Here is an 18,500-nt window from a genome sequence, read left to right as displayed (position 1 = left end):
AGCGCGAACCGATCGGCGGGTGTCGCGGATCCGCGGGAGCGTTTGTAGAGCATACGACTCCTTGTACTTTTGGATTGTGGTGCTTTGATGTCATGCGCCGATCGCTCTGCGAGAAGCCGATGCATCTCAAACAAGCTTGGTGTGTTTGTGTTTGGCGCTGCAGTGCTAGCTTTGCTGTGAAATATGAGATGTATACAGTGACGTAAAACCTGGCTCTGTGCTGGCTCTCTAGCCCATGGAAAGACAAACCGGTTCTTAGAAGGCTCTTCAGTTGAACCAACTCCGAACTGGCACTAGCTCTGAACTAGCACACGGTTCATGCTGGTGGAAAAGGGGTATGGGATGACTGAGGTGCTATATAGCACCGCTACTGTATACAGAACCTGTTAAGCCCCTGTATAGTTCTTCAGTGGTTCTTTGCGGTGGTTAAGGTGCTATATAGCACCACTGCCGTACAAAGAACCTGTTAAGCCCCTTTAAAGGTTCTTTATGAGCCAAAGAACCACTGTTGGTGCTATTTAGCACCGTTTTTGTTGAAGAAATAAAATGCGATATGGCACCTCTTATGGGTTCTACATAGCACCATTTGACAAAGGTGCTGTAGAGCACCTTTAAAGTTAGTGCTTTATAGTACCTTTTTTTTTTTTTTTTTTTTTTTTTAAGAGTAGGCAGGTGCACAACGCATGTACACTCTGCTTGTTACACACACAGAGACCCGCAGCAGCACACAAATATGCCAAATATTAAAAATAAAAGGATCCCTCTCTGGAGAAGTGTTCAGTCTTTCTGCTTGTGAATTCCGCTATGTAAATATCAATCCGCCATGGTGCAAGCACAACTGACTTTTAAAGGGAATGGGAGATGAGACTTTGATTGGTTTATTGCACGTTACACCCAAAACACACCCATGACTTACTAAGAGGATAGGTACAACCCTTTTGGACCATGTGCCAGGCACGACGACCATTTTTTCCATCCACTAGCAAAAGTGGATTCGGAAGTGCACCTACGCCATGCGATTCAGACCATGCGCTTAGATCTTTAAAATAGGGCCCTATATCTTAATGTGTCCTTGTCACAGTGTAATACTTTAAGTACTGAATAATAATAATTAACATACCATTTGGTTTAGGGTAAGTTGCATGTAATTATGCATAACTTAAAGTTATTACTGTAGTAACTACATGTAACATGTTAGGAGGATACTGTAAAATATAGGGATACTGACTTTTCCATGTTTTCTCTGTGGAACACAAAAGTAAATGTTCAGAAGTATGTTCAAACTGCTTTTTTTTCATCCAATAAACCGAATAGTGACCGCAGCTGTCAAGCGAGATCAAGATTTTCTGGGAAAAACAACTTAAATTTTAGGTTATTTCTCACACAAAGCTATAATAAGTTTTAAAATATAATGCACAAGTTGTAAAAAATTAATAAATAAAACATTCTTAAAATAATTGAGACCTCAATTTGCAATAATAAAGGAATATTAATCTTACGTTATAACATCAGAATGGAGATTATTCTTATCTGATAACCACACCAAAATGTCCATTAACAACAAATTGAACAAAAAATGACACCTAACTGTACCTAATAGATTACTTTTATATTTTGTTTGTTTCTCCCATTAGTATTCATATATGCTGACTGACTGCTTTGTGTGAAACTTGTGTGTTTTTCTCCCCAGTCTCTTTGTTCTTCTGTGTACAGTAGAGTCTCGCTCTCACATACAGTGTTTGTTCTTTGTGTAAATGTTATCTCTGATCATGCAGTGCTTTTTATCTCACAAATGAAACAGTTCTCATGATAAGGTCTACATTTCTTTCATTTTATGTATGCAAATTATTAATTTACTTCTTAGATGGGTGCTGGTTTTACAGCTGTGGTTGTCCCAAGATTTCACTCAGACAACTGGAAGTTCAGGGAATGTCGTACTTGCAAGCTTTGAAAGTTTGATTAGAATAAGAACAAATAAAGGTTTGTGTGTAATTTCTTTGCCACTAACAAGACCGAAAACAAAAATAATATGTATAACAGGCTTCTGAAACACTTCAGCTCTGCTCCCGTCCTTCATTGATCAGGAAGCTAAAAGTCAAAATGAAATCAAGTTCTGCCTAATTATTTTTCTTCTTTTATATCTAATACTATTTTAGTAACCCAATGAAAATAAGTATTAAAAACTACTTCTACTTCTTTTCTCTCTCTCATATAAACTGAAACTGATTTTAATGCACATTCCAGATCTTATTTTAAACATTATTGTGCACATTCTTCAAATGCTTGTCTCAAAATCCAAACATTTTAAATGAATTTGCACCGCCTTTTATGTCGTTCCAAACCTGTGTGTGTAACAGTTCTGTTTAGATTGGTTCTCTTTGTGCTCACTTGTCTGTGTTCTTGATCATTGTTTGTTTCCTTGGTTGTTAATTAGCTCTACACCTGTTGTTTTTCCATTGATTACTCTCCCTCTGTATTTAAACCCTTAGTTTGTCTCTGTTCTTTGTCTTGCGATAATGTTAAAGCCGGGTGCACACTGTACGATTTTTGTCACAATTTTTACACCTGAGACAAATTTTGCAAATCCTAAATGATTCCCCTGATTCTACACTCAAAAAAATTGTTTGTTCATTGAACGAAATTGAATTAAATTGAGTGCAAATGACGAAAATTTGTGTTGTTTCAGCTTATTTTATTTAAAAAAACTGAGCAAGCAGCTAGAATCGTTTTTTTTTTTTTTTTTTTTTGAGTGAGGCTAAAATCTGAAGTCTTTGATTGTTAGTTTGACATGTTCACCGACAGCTGATTAATGACCGCTGCGATCAAATTTTACCTCAGGGGAAATTCTGGCAGTGTCAGAAGATTTGATGCACAGTCCTGCAGTGTGACTTCTCCTACGACGAACGTCAAATTTTCTTTGTTTTTCAAGACATGCCGTGATCAAAATTAACGCTAGAGATTTCTTTGTTAGCCACCATTTCAGTTCCTGCGTGTAATGCAGCTCACAGTCACCGAACGTGTATGCAACTAACCTGATGTAAAACTCCAGACAAGTTTTAATGCGCGCGTCCGTTTTTAATGCGTCTTGACTGTCGTACAGTCTGACACTGATGACATCTGAAATCCCACAGTCTGACAAGCAGCAATCGTAAAGGACTATTAAAAATCGTACAGTGTGCACCCGGCTTAAGTTGTAAGTGTGGAGTGCTTCTGTGTTCCTAGTGTTTATTAAAAGTTAGTTTGTTCGTAACGCTTATTTCTCTGTGGATTTAACTACAGCTAACCCCTGACAGTGTGCTTTTTTTGTGGGAACCAAACAGCATTCAAACCCATTAACTTCCATTGTATCTAAAACCCGCTGCTCAAAATATCTTCTTTCGTGTTCCACAGAACAATGTCAGTCCCATTAAAGTGTCTGTAACTACTATGTACTTACATTTAAATTATTCATTTGGTGCAGTGCACTTATTGTGTACATACAGGTTAAAATGCCTGCATGTAATTAAATCTAAAATTACACTTTTGACCCTTCCTTTAACCCTCAACCCACCCTTAAGCCTAGCCATACCATCAAACCTGTCCATAAAGGATTAGTTCACTTCAGAATTAAAATTTCCTGATAATTTACTCACCCCCATGTCATCCAAGATGCTTATGTCTTTATTTCTTCAGTTGAAAAGAAATTAAGGTTTTTGAAGAAAACATTCCAGGATTTTTCTCCATACAGTGGACTTCACTGGGGTTCAACGGGTTGAAGGTCCAAATGTCAGTTTCAGTGCAGCTTCAAAGAGCTCTACACGATCCCAGATGAGGAATAAGGGTCTTATCTAGAGAAACCATTGATCATTTTCTAAAAAAAAAAAAATGTATATACTTTTTAACCACAAAGGCTCATCTTTCACTGCTTTGCGATACTCCACGCATTATGTAATCACGTTGGAAAGGTCAAGTGTGACGTAGGCATAATTTTCACGGTAGGGCGAATCTCATTTTCTCCTCCAACTTTAAAATCGTCCGACATCATTGTTTTACCTTTTGTTTTTGTAAAGGGCATTTGACTTAGTCTTTGCATGTTCGTTTTGTAAACACTTGCTCAGTTCTTCCGTCTACGTCACACGTGACCTTTCCAACGTGATTACGTAATCCGTGGCGTACGCAGAGCAGTGCAAGACGAGCATTTGCGGTTAAAAAGTATATAAAGTATATATATATTTTTTTTAGAAAATGACTGATCGTTTCGCTAGATATGACTCTTATTCCTCGTCTGGGATCGTGTAGAGCCGTTTGAAGCTGCACTGAAACTGTAATTTGGACCTTCAACCCGTTGAACCCCAGTGAAGTCCACTATATGGAGAAAAACCCTGGAATGTTTTCCTCAAAAACCTTCATTTCTTTTCGACTGAAGAAATAAAGACATAAATATCTTGGAGACATGGAGGTGAGTACATTATCAGGAAATTTTAATTCTAAAGTGAACTAATCCTTTAACCCTAATCTTACCCATATCCAACTCAATAGCTGCACAAGTTTTTGCAATACAACATACACACAATAAGTACATTGTGCAAAACGATTATTATTATTATTATGTAAGCACATGTTAGGTAAAGACACCTAATAGAAAGTGAGACAGTACAGTTTTGAAAGGACATGAGGATGAGTACATGATGACAGAATCCCTTTCATTTTTCATTGACGTCATGAATCCCTCTCACTTTTCCTCCCCTCCAACCACTTGACTCCGTTCTGCTAAGTACAGCCCACTTTGACAATCCAATCTATTCCCTAATGGGTAAAATCCCACTGTTAAATTTACAGAAATACATCTGCAGTTACCTAATACTATAATGTGCCCTTTTGGGTTTATTATCTTTTTCTTACAGCACAAACAATACGCAGCAGTATTTTCTATGTGCATTGGCCCACACACACTCACACACCTGTTAGTATGAAAGCGTGTGTGTGCTGCCCTGACTGAGCAGTAATGATATCTACTGAGCAGGGCTAGATTGATGGGTTAGCTGGATGGGCTGCACACTCTAAAGTGCCCCTGGGGGAGCCAATAGATAAATCAGTTTAAGCCCTGGACCCCATTTAAAAAGGCTTTGGCAGGTTAATGTGATATCCACTCCAATACATTATACCAGCCTCTCATTCAGGTAAATAGGCACTTACTCTGGCCTGACCCACACTCTCTGCTATCCAATTGTGTTTATTTCATTAGCTCATCCGTACAGAGTTTCCAATGACACAGGATTTCAATTGATCCTGGGCTGAAAATGATGGCTGGCATCAGGTGGCTGTGATGCGTTTAGGAAATAGAAGGTGTCTGATGTGCTATGACTTATGGGTGACGTTCAAGCAGATCTTCAGAGATGCGGATGGATTTGGATCAGGGTGGTGTGTAGGTTTGGATTTTCGTGGCATTCCTATGGGTGATTGTCAAGGGTTTGATGATTGTTTACAACCTTAATCATTGATATGTTGGCTGCATACTTTTATAGGCATTATGGCCTGATGTAAAGTTCACGCTGCCTTAAACTGTACCTCATTATGGCCAAATTCACAGGCAGCATCACATGTATCCTTTGTTGATAAGGTGATCCAGATAAACTTGCAAGTAACATTTTTCATCTCAGATTCCAGATGGAGTCAAGGGACATGGCAATTTCAAATATAACTGCATTATTCAGTATTATTGATGTTTTGTTGATATTTTATTTGATTGTCAAACAATATTTGTGTGCGCTATTTATTGTAGAATCCAGATCTTAACTACATCTCATAAAGATGTAGAAAAAGTATCGCAAGTGAGATTTGATGGCTCAGATAAATCTGAATGTCTGCAGTCAAATATCAGATCTCTCTATGAGCTCTAGTGAAAAACAAGTACACTTCAGATACTTTTAAAGAGAGTAAAGAATACTTATTACGGAAATAATGTACTTTAAAATAATATACTTAAGTGTGAACCGAATGTCATGTTTTTAGACACTTAATTTCATGTTATTTACAATTTAATGAAAATGTTTTATAGTTTAAATTTATATTCAGTGCTATTAGTTTAACTTAAAGGATTAGTTTACCCAAAAATGAAAATAATGTCATTTATTACTCATGCTCATGCCGTTCCAGACCTGTAAGACCTTCGTTAATCTTCGGAATGCAAACTGAGATATTTTTGTTTAAATCCGATGGCTCCGTGAGGCCTGCATAGGGAGCAATGACATTTCCTCTCTCAAGATCCATTAATGTACTAAAAACATATTTAAATCAGTTCATGTGAGTACAGTGGTTCAATATTAATATTATAAAGCGACGAGAATATTTTTGGTGCGCCAAAAAAACCAAAATAACGAATTATTTAGTGATGGCTGATTTCAAAACACTGCTTCAGGAAGCTTCGGAGCGTTATGGATCAGCGTGGCGAATCCGCAGTTCGGAGCGCCAAAGTCACGTGATTTCAGCAGTTTTGCGGTTTGACACGCGATCCGAATCATGATTCGACACGCTGATCCATTACACTCCGAATCTTCCTGAAGCAGTGTTTTGAAATCGGCCATCACTATATAAGTCGTTATTTTGTTTTTTTTGGCGCACCAAAAATATTCTCGTCGCTTTATAATATTAATATTGAACCACTGTACTCACATGAACTGATTTAAATATGTTTTTAGTACCTTTATGGATCTTGAGAGAGGAAATGTCATTGCTCCCTATGTAGGCCTCACTGAGCCATCGGATTTAAACAAAAATATCTCAATTTGTGTTCCAAAGATCAATGAAGGTCTTACGGGTGTGGAACGGCACGAGGGTGAATAATTAATGACAGAATTTTCATTTTTGGGTGAACTAACCCTTTAGTGCTTTTTTGACCTACTTAGCCTGTGTATATATTTTGTTTTTGTCTTTTTTTGTTTTATTTTTTTGTTTCATAATTAGTTGTTGTATTGTCTTTGAAATATGGTTACAGTGCTGAATGGCAAGCATTTATGGTAAACTAAATATATTTAAATGTCATTTTTAAAAGAAACTTTTATGCAGGGCTGCAACAACTAATCGATAAATTAATCGATAATGAAAATCATCGACAATGATTGTCATTATTGATTAGTCGGGTCTGCCCACCGTGCATGGAAAACTTCCGCCAGTCACGTCAAATTACAACACCGAATAACGCATTTCTATTGACAAAATGCATCTAGTAGTGGAGGAAACCGAGTGAGCTGCTGCGGGAAAGGTACGTGATCCAAGCTGCCCAAAACATGAGCTTCAAGCTAATGCATTAGCGTAATGTTTAACATGGCTTGTCCTGTCAGGCGCTTAGACAGATGTGTGTGCTGTTTAATGTGTGATATGTTTCCTCAGCACAAAACTTTCATTTTACGGTTATATCCTTATCTGTAAATGTTACAAATTCATGCAAGTATTTCCATTTTTCATGAAGGCTCGTCCTGACATAGGTCAGGCTGGATAGGTTGTTTGCAATCACGTGGTTCTGGTGATGCGCGAAATGAATGTGAAAATTAGAATGGAAGAGATGGAGAAAAGTGAACATTGGACATGATCCTTATGTTATGAAGAGGAGCGATTTTTCTTCTGAATTGAAAGACTTGACTGCCATTGAGGCGGTAAATATAGAAAATGTGAAGCTGCCGTCACGCCGTGTTCAGTTCTAGTCTGGTTTGTTTATATCGCGCTGCCTTTCTGCTAGTGAAGTTAGGGCAGTATTTTGATTTTCTGTTGTGATTGTGAAAAATGTCGCCATTGTAGGTCATTTATGCAGAATCGAGAATTGCAATAGGAACTCACATCACCGTTCAGGGAAAAAAAACTCGACGGTGTTACAATTTTCTATGTGTAAAAACACACTAAGGGAAGCAGGTTGAGGAGGTGACGGGGAGACGCTGTATAGCAAATCTAATAATGTAACTGATTGAACCCACTCCCTATCACTCAATAAAATAATCACATAGCTGAGTGTTTTTGAAAGTGTTGTATTTTGTTTGGTTTAATAATTAACATTACATTTGCGAGTTTGACCCTCACTCGGCTTGTGAATGAGCCACTTCAAAACTGTTCACAAGCTTCTATGGGTTAGATTTTGGTTGTCATCAGTGTGTCGGTGTCTTTCACAGACTGTAAAAAAGGGTGTCTGTCCGCTGAATGCCCCTCCGATTCTCCTCCGTGGTCACATGGGAAAGTGAATATTTACAAAGAAAACATTAAAACTACAGTTACATTTACACCCTTCCAACAAAGAAATGGATCGACTTCTGTCAGCTTGTTAAACACATTTATTTATTTGGACATTTTCTACCATATGATGGCTGAAGCAGCAGCGCGTGACACTGTTCTCACGGTAACCACATCAACATTGTGAACAGAATTCTACAAAACTGAAGTGAAAACACCAAATGATCATTCAATGGGATAAAATAGCTTCTCTTCCCTGCAAACGATAGCATGAAGAATGTGAATATTTAACCAAGTCAAAAACAAAAAAGGTAAGCAGGCATCCATATTCATTTCACTATCAGCAGGCGCAAAACGCTATAAAAGGTGACAACTTTTAAAATTAAAAAACGATATACGTAAACGATATCCTCATTGTAGTTTCTCGGTTTGAAAGATTTGAGAAACCATAAACAACGCAAAACGCAGGAATTTTGAGTTTAATAGGATTCCTATATAGAAAAATCACTCCTTGCCCTCCAGCCGCATTTCGCGCTGCAGCAATGACGTCATGTGCAAACAAACTATTAGCGCCGGCGCGCGCATGCGCGTCAAGCATATTGATTAGAGAGGGAGACAATTAAAATTTGGCACAAAAATATTCAGTGTCACATAGACGTTTCTTACATTTACAGGATAAAGAAATGACAGTAACAGGTTATTGTGTACAGAGTGTATGTGTGTGTTCCTGCAGAACATTCCTCTTATTTGTTAACACTGAGTTTGTGTTTTTGTTTTTCTTTATTATTATCTTCAGTTTTAATGTAGGGATTAAAACGGTCCTTTTGCTTTATAGCTCTTTTGCATATAGCATAGATATAGATTCACTATGTATGGTTTCATATCATTTATTTGGCATGTTTGTTTGAAGGACAGCATTGGACAGGATGTGGAATAGTGTGTTTGTCAATAACATATATATATATATATATATATATATATAATATTTTATTCAATTAATCGATTAATCGAAGAAATAATTGACCAACTAATAGATTATCAAAATTATCATTAGTTGCAGCCCTATGTCATGTATAAATGTATTTCTAATGACACATTTGTGTAATAAAGTTGCTTAGTACTTTTAGGATATATTAACTTTAAATGTTATATTGAATAACACACTAAAGTTAAAATTATAATCAAGTACTTTACATGTGCTTTAATATGTTAGTCAACATCAAAATAAGTGTACTTCTTTAAAGCGTGACAAAAGATTAATAAAACAATGACTTAAAATGTGCTTTTTAAAAATTGCACTTATAGTTGGTGTGTTCAGAAAAGTGGACTCTCTTTAAGTGCACTTAAGTGGCCTATATATAATATTATATATCTATAATATTATATAATAAATAATATTATATAATCTACAAGTACAGTTTTTTAAATATGCTTTTAAAATTTGAAGTACACTACAATTGTACATTCAGTACAATTTCTCAAGGGGATATTTATCAAATTCAACAAAGACCAAATTATTTGAGCTATAGTATTCCAATTAATTGTATAACTCCATAATCATACAGTATGTCAACAACTGTCTAATTTATATCTATTTTTATTTCACCAAGAGAATTGAGAAACATCTGTGGAATGGATCATCAATGAAAATGACACAATAAGAAAAGAAAATGAGCTCCTGAGCTGTGAAAGAGCAAAATTTGAGCAATAACATGTTCCTTAATAAATCATTCACCAGTTTATCCAAACTTTATCATCATAAGACAAATTGATTGATAAAAAATGATTGTACCTGTCTGATGTAAGTGAGCTTTATAGTGATTTAAATCAAAGACACAGAAAATATCTGTAATTTCCAAACTTTACCTAAGTGAAAAATAAATCGTCAAACCATTTTTCTTCCAGAACTCCACATGGCAACATGTATGTGGAATAATAAGAGGAAAAAAGTCGATGTCTTGACGTTTTTGTGGCAGGTGCGGTTTCACTGAAAAACTTGCTCGTCTGAGAGTCACACAATTGCCTGCTCAGTCTGTCACAAAAAAAAGCAAGGCAAAACTGCTAAATAATCGCCCTGTCAAAGAGATAAAAATAACAGAAAATAGTTTTAAGGCCATGATGCAGCTCACTAATATTTAGAGCAATTTTATTCTTTCACAGCTTTTCTTAAGTCTGTGTGTTTTTCTGAATATGACATTGCTCGTTTTTTGAAGTTAATGATACTATAGTAAACAGAAATCACACACTTCTGTACTGTACCTTTGAACTCACAGTGGGCTAAACACGGGTACGGAGCGTATCTGTAGGGGGAGGGTCCGTCAGTCCAGCGCTTTCCCAAGCTCTGAATATATATTGAATATTTGAATATTGTAGGCACTCGTTTGCATCCAAATGAGTTCTGCTTGTCTGGGTGATGGACAATTTCAACTTGACCCCTGTCTCTTTGTATGCAACCTACAGTTTACTGTCAAAAGCATCTCATTGTCTTCACCTCATTTTTCTGCATACCTCTGGCAACCCCACATTTCTCAGTGTCTTGAAAGTATGGATTTCGTCTGTAAACATTGTATTTTATACCCCAGTCACACTATTGTCTGGGTGAAGTCACCTCCGTTCTATTGTTTAAAACCTTCATTCAAAAGCCATTTAGGTAAAGAGATATGTGGGAAAAATCTGCCTTTGTTAGAAAATATGTTCCAAATAAGCAATCTGAGAGTCGTAGACCATTCATTAGAGCACTGCAAAAAATGACTTTCTTACTCAGTGTTATTGTCCTGTTCTTTTCAGTACAAATATATAAACATTCTTAAATCAAGATATATAGTTGAGAAGCAAAATGACAAGTTAATATAAAACAAGTAAATATAAAATATATGTATGCCAAAGGGGTCAGAAAAATAATCTTGTTTTCCTTTTGAATTAAGTTTATTTTACTTACCTAATTGAGAGATAATTTTTCTTGTTTTAAGCACAAATTTTTACTCATATTTTTGGCTAATATATTACTCAAGTAAGTGTGCCTTGATTTAAACATTTAGATATAGATGTTTAGATATTTAGTTTAGATATTTGTACTTGCAAACAAGACAAAAATAGTCAACTAGGCACATACTGTATGTTCTGTCATTTAAATATATTTTATGTAACTGTTACATTTTATTTTTGTTTTCAGAAAATTGTATTACTTTCTCCCACAACATTTTCTATCTAACATATTCTATCCTCTGTCCTCCTTACCTGAGCTTCCTTGACACATGGTACGTAATATAAAAATATAACAATACTAAAAAAAACACTTGTTTTCTTTTGTAATCAAACAATTATTTAATCATGAGTCAAACACATGGCCTACACATTCAACGCACAACAGTTTAAACTCACACATTAAAGGGTTAGTTCACCCTAAATTGAAAATGAAAGCTTGTTAAACACATTTATTTGGACATTTTCTACCATATGATGGCTGAAGCAGTAGCGCGTGACACTGTTTTCACGGTAACCAGATCAACATTGAGAACGGAATTCTAACTGAAGTGAAAACACCAAATGATCATGCAATGGGATAAAATAGCTTCTCTTCCCTGCAAACAATACCATGAAGAGTGTGAATATTTAACCAAGTCAAAAACAAAAAAGGTAAGCAGGCATCAATATTCATTTCAGTATTGGCAGATGCAAAACGCTATAAAAGGTGACAACTTTTAAAATTAAAAAACGATATAAGTTACGTAAGCGATAAAAGCTCATTGTGGTTTCTCGGTTTGATAGATTTGAGAAACCATAAACAATGCAAAACATAGGAATTTTGAGTTTGTGATAGGATTCCTATATAGAAAAATCACTCCTTGCCCTCCAGCCGCATTTCGCGCTGCAGCAATGACGTCATGTGCAAACAACCTATTAGCGCCGGCGCGCATGCGCGTCAAGCATATTGATTAGAGAGGGTGTTCACCCTAAATTGAAAATGAAGTCATCATGGTGTTGTTGTTTTAATGCTGTATGCCCTTCTTTCTTTTTCAGACCACAAAATGAGAATTTATAAAAAATGTCCTGCTCGCTCTCGTTTATAAAATGGCAGTAAATAGCGACCAGCATCAAGCTTTTAAAAAAAGATGCATAAGTGTCACAGAATGATCCCATGCAACACGCACCATATATTCCAAGTGCTATGGGGGTAAATGATAGGCTTTGGTAAAAAAAAAAACATTAAATTTAAATAAAAAAATTTAATGTATTATTTAATGAAAATCCTGACCTTGGCCGTTGGTCTTCTGTACTCGACTGCACATTTGTGAGACTCTATTAGCGTCTCAGTTCACTCCGACTCGCCCAGAAAAACACACAAGTTGTGAGAAATCAAGAGAAATTAAAGGGGACCTGTAATGCCCCTTTTACAAGATGTAATATAAGTCCCCAAATTGTCTCTGTGAAGTTTCAGCTCAAAATACCCAACAGATCATTTATTATAGCTTGTCAAATTTGCCCCTATTTGGTTGTGAGCAAAAACACAAGCGCCGTTTTTGTGTGTGTCTCTTTAAATGCAAATGAGCTGCTGCTCCCGGCCCCCTTTCCAAAAGAGGGCGGAGCTTTAACAGCTTGTGCTTCAGTTGCTCAACAACAACAAAGCTGGAGAATCTCACACAGCCAAAATAAGGATTGTCAGTAACGGTGTTCAGCCTTACATTGTTCAAACCGGAATCGGACACTGAGGGAGAGACTCAGGAGGAAGTTACAACTTCTCTGAAGCAGCCCAACATGGCCTCACCCCCTTTGTTGTGTGTTCTCAGGGTCAGAGTTTATGTAAATTTTAGGGTTAGTGATGCCACTAATCCGGGAAGAAGCTTGTTGTAGTCCTTAAAAAAGCAATTTCTTTAAAAGAAAATATCTCCCTTTGCTTTGAACTTTGAGCGTAGTAACTTTGCAGATGTTGTTTATGCTCAAACAGCAACATTACACACTAACTAAAGTTAAAAAAGTGAAATCATAATCAAGGACCCCTTTAAAACACGACATGAAATACAATCCCTCTACTTTCTTCTCTGAGGTGAATAGTTTTGTTCATTGCAACTGGAAGTTATCGTGATCACTTCTGTCAACTGTTATTCTGACTGTCATCTGGCAACCGGAGTTCTGGTCTTGAGATATTAAGTTTGGTGAAGAAAGTAAAGACTTTTTTGGGATATCCAGGTGTTGTATTTCATGTCGCATTTTTATTTATCTCAGGCGTTAATAGAGTCTCATGAACGCGCAGTCGAGCACAGGAGATCAATGGCCAAGGTCAGGTTTTTCATTAAATTATATGTAAAATTTCTTTTTTTTTCTTTACCAAACCCTATTGTATACCCCAGAACACTTGGAATATATGACATGTGTTGCATGGGATAATTCTGTGTTACTTTTGCTTCTTTTTTATAGCTTGATGCTGGTCGCTATTCACTGCCATTATATGTGGTCTGAGAAAAAAAAAAAAAAAACGGCATACAGCATTAGAACAACACTAGTGTGAATAAACGATGACTTAATTTTCATTTTAGTGTGAACTATCCTTTTAACACCCAGACCCAGGCAAATCCAACAGGCACAAAAATGCAATGCAGTCGGCGGATTAATTTGGTAACTGCTAGTCTATGACAGGCTCCATAACCCACTGGTGTGTGTGTGTGTGTGTGTGTGTGTGTGTGTGTGCTTGTTCAACTGAAGCCTCTTCAAATGACTTCACCAATCACTTGTGAGAGCAGAGTGTATTTGAAAGCAATTGGCTTCTCAAATGAGAAATATAAAGATACCAATATTATGCATGGAGTTATTTTGGACTCTCAGAGGGCCACTAAAGAAGTAATTCCCCTCGGATGGAGATACCCGGTAACTAATATGAATGCAAATTGGATTAAACGCCTGCATTAGCGTCTGATAAACAATTTACGTTGCCAAGTGCTCAGAAGGGATGCAACGTTTTAACTGGAGCTCTCATTTTTGATAGACTGTGTGATGAAATTCACCCCTGTGTACTTTTACTTAAAGACTCAGGACTGAACATTTTCTATGAATGCTTTAGAAATGCATTCTTAAACATTTCATAGTGGTTTATAACATTTTGTCTTTTCATAAATGATAGCAACCACACTTACAGTACGTTATAATGCTTAATTCATAATTCATAGGGACTAGATGAGACAGGAGACTGAGTTCAGGAGAACGAGACGAGATTTTTACACAGTATTTTTTAAGAAATCCAGCATTACATGTACATGCCTGGAAAAATAGTCTGCAGGTGCATTTGAAATGGTTTAACAAATCATCTTGCAATGAATGTCATTTCAGTTCTACTTTCTGAGTATGAATTATCATATGCAGTAAAAGACAACAATACTCAAGCACTGTAAAAGGTTTTCATATGAGTCTCTTCAGACCTTACTGTACATGATTTATGAGCTTCTACAACTTTTGACCTCCTAGCTGATCTCTTTTCCACAAATTGATCATAGAAATAAAAACAGTATAAATAAAAAATGAATAATACCGTTTTCTCTTAGTCTTATTAAGTGCAAACAATAATTGCAACCATAATCAAAGTACTCTCAATATTCAAAGTGCAAACAGAGACCAAATTTTTCTTCAATCGTGATACAGAGCTGAGAGATGGTAACTACACAGCCCTAGACAGCTTTCATATTGGGAGATATTTGCATGCATCAGGGAGCCGCTTTAAAAATGCGGGGTATTGAAATCGCGTTTAAATGCACACTCGCGTTTTACTTTCGCTTTCGATTTCGCACTCGTGTGTACTCTGTGAATATGGAGTGGCGGTGCTGAGTGCACATTCTACAAGATAAGACATTTGTCAGATGCTCAGGCTCTGTTGCACAACGAATCCTCCGCCATGGTCTTGTCAGTCATCTCGTCACTTACTCTCGTCATGTGATCAGTGAACTCTGATTACTGCTGCACTATGTACAACTCTGCAGCTCGTGTTGGATGAGCTGGATGGGATTGAAGCGACAGCTATCCAACTGAATTAAGTGGTAATAATTAATTCAATTAATTAACCGATAATTCTGCCTCTAAATTCTAATTAGATGAGCCACATGTTAAGCCATTGTAAAATTCCAATAAACATATCTGTACCCACACAACAGTTGAAATCTACCGCTCTATTATAATATAACAATTATTTACAAGAACATTTTTTCCTGAAATCTGTTGTAAGGCAGCTCAATAGTTTTTGAGTTATTGTAGTGAGAGGGAATGATAAAATATGTGTTTACAATTGTAAAAAATTTAAATGATACCTAAAAAAGCACTTAAAATATAATTTTTTATTTTTTTTTGATGTACTATGTAGACAGGTCATGTATAATTCAGCGACTTTGTAAATATCACAATAATAAATAACTATGCTACCTTATTAAAACTCTGAATATCACTCAAGTGATTGTTTTAGTTGAACATACCAAAATATATATATTTTTAAATTCGCGTGCCTCGTTATCTTGAATCAAAATAACTTGACCTCCCTCTTGCAGTGACATCTCTTCTCTTCTCTGATGACGAGGGCGGGGCAACCTGTCACTCACATGAGATCCACCAATAGCAAACTACAACCATCCAACTATCCAATCAATTCCCCTTTCTCATTCATTTAGAAGTCTTAAAGGTACAGTAACAAAAACAGTCTACTGTTTATTTTAATTCTAAAGGCAAGTTCACACCAAGAAAGATAACTATATTAGAGTCTACACCAGCGGACAATATTGTTCTGTTTATTATAATTAATTATAATTATTATTAATTCTGATTGTCTGTCAATGTTTTTATTGTTCATCAGCTGGAAAAAATCTTTCTGAATGTGATTCCAACTCTACGCCGTTAGCATTATAGTTGTGGTGTGGACTCTATATTCTTCTACATTTAGAGTGATTTTTAAAACTTTAAAATCTTTATCATTATTGTTATAGTTTTTATCCTTGGTGTGAACGAGCCTTAATGGTCAGAGAGAGGGTGGAAATGACAACAAAATTATGACTTTATTGGTGGAAGAGACCTTGGCTAACTTTGTAAGTGGACTGTAAAAGCTGTAAAAGTGTAGAGTTTGTTACCTTTTAAAGGTTTAGGAGCGATTGTGTGTCTCTGTAGGGCGTTTAGCAGTAGACTACTAGCGGGGTGCAGTCGTCTACAGGACGTGAGGTGCTATTATGACAGCCTTTCAGGTGTGATGTGAAAAGCGAGTGGTAGTTTCTAAAACACACGGAACATTTCAGCGGAGCTCGAGGTAAAACTGCTCTCAATGTGCCAGACTCATGCTGGGATGTCATCGCATATTTAGCGTCGCAATTTTAAAAAGTTGAGTTTAGTAACTCGGAGGCTCACCCAGAGTCGTCGCCTGTCAGAAACGCGTTCGCTTTCGCTCTCCACTCTGCCTGTCAAGGTGCACGGAAATCACAGTGTTGTTTATTCTCTTTGATTTGTCACAGATGTATGCGCCGCTGTTGACACAAGATTCTCTTGTTATTTTACATTCAACATCCTCCCCCCAAGTTTATCTCTCCCCTGTTCTCATTTGAGCAATTCAGTTGACTCTTGGATCTTAAAATGTGTGAAGAGTCTTTAGAAGTGTAACGCTACATGATCATCAGAGATAGTCGTTATGACAATGTTCCAGTTGTCGTTCACACCACTGTTCACTCCATGATACTGATCAAAACCAGCAAAGTGAAGCTTTAGTTTCCTTCTCGCCAGTACATGAATACTTGCACAAAGTTAATTAGGCCTCAGACTGAACATGTCCGCAGAGTTTTTAGAGGCTTTTTGACAGGTCTGTTAAAGGACAGCAATAAAGAAGGTGGGACAGTAATGTTTCTTGGGAACTTTAGATGTAATTTATCTCAACGGTGAGCATGCTGCTTGGATGAACCAAAATAGTATGAAGATGAAACGTGCAGAGACAATACGTTTATATGTTTTAGAGACAAATGCAGTTGCTGTGAAAAGAAACTTTTACCCTTTTGTCCCTGTAATCAAGGCCACATTAATAAGGGTTTTAACTCATGGGGGTCCCAGCACACTTTCATTTCACAAACTATGTATAGACCTACTCCCTACATATGAATGTAAAATTAAATTATAACCATGCAAAATTACTGATTGTTACTCTCAAGTGGTCAAGGTCTGTTTGGTTAGGCCTTATTAGACCTCTGAATCTGGAGACTAGGATGGGATCTGTTTGGCCAACTAGTGGAAGATGGGCAGAGTATTTAGGAAACTGGTGGATGTTTTGCAGTTCCATGAAAATACTTTTACCTTTAACCAGGTAAATTTCACGAACCTGTGAAGGACATGTCCACCCATACACACACATATTTGCATATAGAAAATTAAGCCTATTTTAGAAACATTAACATTTATTTATCATTTATTATTTATCATTTATTTATCATTATCACCATCATTATATTTTAGTATACACTACCTGTACCTCACCACTCTAACTCTCATTACAAAAGGAAATGGGGAAAAAAAAAAAATTATATACACCTAGGGTTGGGAATCGTAAGAAATTTTCCGGTTCCGATTCCGGTTCTGCCTAACGATTCCGGTTCCGGTTCCATTAAAATGATTAAACTAATTAAAAATAGTAGTAAGGGAAAAATGCACAATACTCGACTCAAACAGTCCTTTCTGTGTTTATTATTCTTGTAAAATGAATCTCAACAAATTCGCTAACACTTTACAATAAGGTTCATTAGTTAACATAAGTTAACTACATTAACATGAACTAATAATGAACTGCATTTCTACAGCATTTATCAATTTTTGTTAATGTTAATTTCAACATTTACTAATACATTATTAAAATCAAGAGTTGTATTTGTTAACATTAGTTAATGCACTGTGAAGTAACATGAACAAACTATCAACGGCTGTATTTTTATTAACTAACATTAACAAAGATTAACATATACAGTAACAAATGTATTGCTCATGGTTAGTTCATAAATTAACCTTATTGTAACGTGTTACCACAAATTAGATAAGATGCTTGAACACACGTGTAAGATTCAGACAGGTGAAACAATATTTTTGTGAGTTGGATTCATAAAGACTTGTTTCTAAAAGAATGATTCAGTGATAGACACGTTTAACAGTAAATTTGTTGCCACCTAGTGGCGTAACAATGCAATCGATACAGTCGTTATTTGAAGTTCAGTTACTTTCAGAAGGTAATTTATTATACATAAACATCAGCGTTTCTATCTGAATAATAAGCTTTTATATACCATAATTGGAATAGGCCTATTTGTCACACA

The 18,500-nt window shown here is 36.3% G+C and overlaps 1 protein-coding gene across 4 annotated transcripts in view; it reads left to right on the top strand.

The window, feature by feature from the left end:
- Window positions 1–18,500, top strand: part of LOC127507854 (uncharacterized) — a 137,723-nt gene that overhangs the window by 38,701 nt on the left and 80,522 nt on the right. The window lies entirely within an intron of this gene.

This window comes from Ctenopharyngodon idella, chromosome 24 (genome assembly GCF_019924925.1).
Source record: "Ctenopharyngodon idella isolate HZGC_01 chromosome 24, HZGC01, whole genome shotgun sequence".
NCBI lineage: Eukaryota > Metazoa > Chordata > Actinopteri > Cypriniformes > Xenocyprididae > Ctenopharyngodon > Ctenopharyngodon idella.
This window is presented reverse-complemented; position numbering and strand designations above follow the sequence as displayed.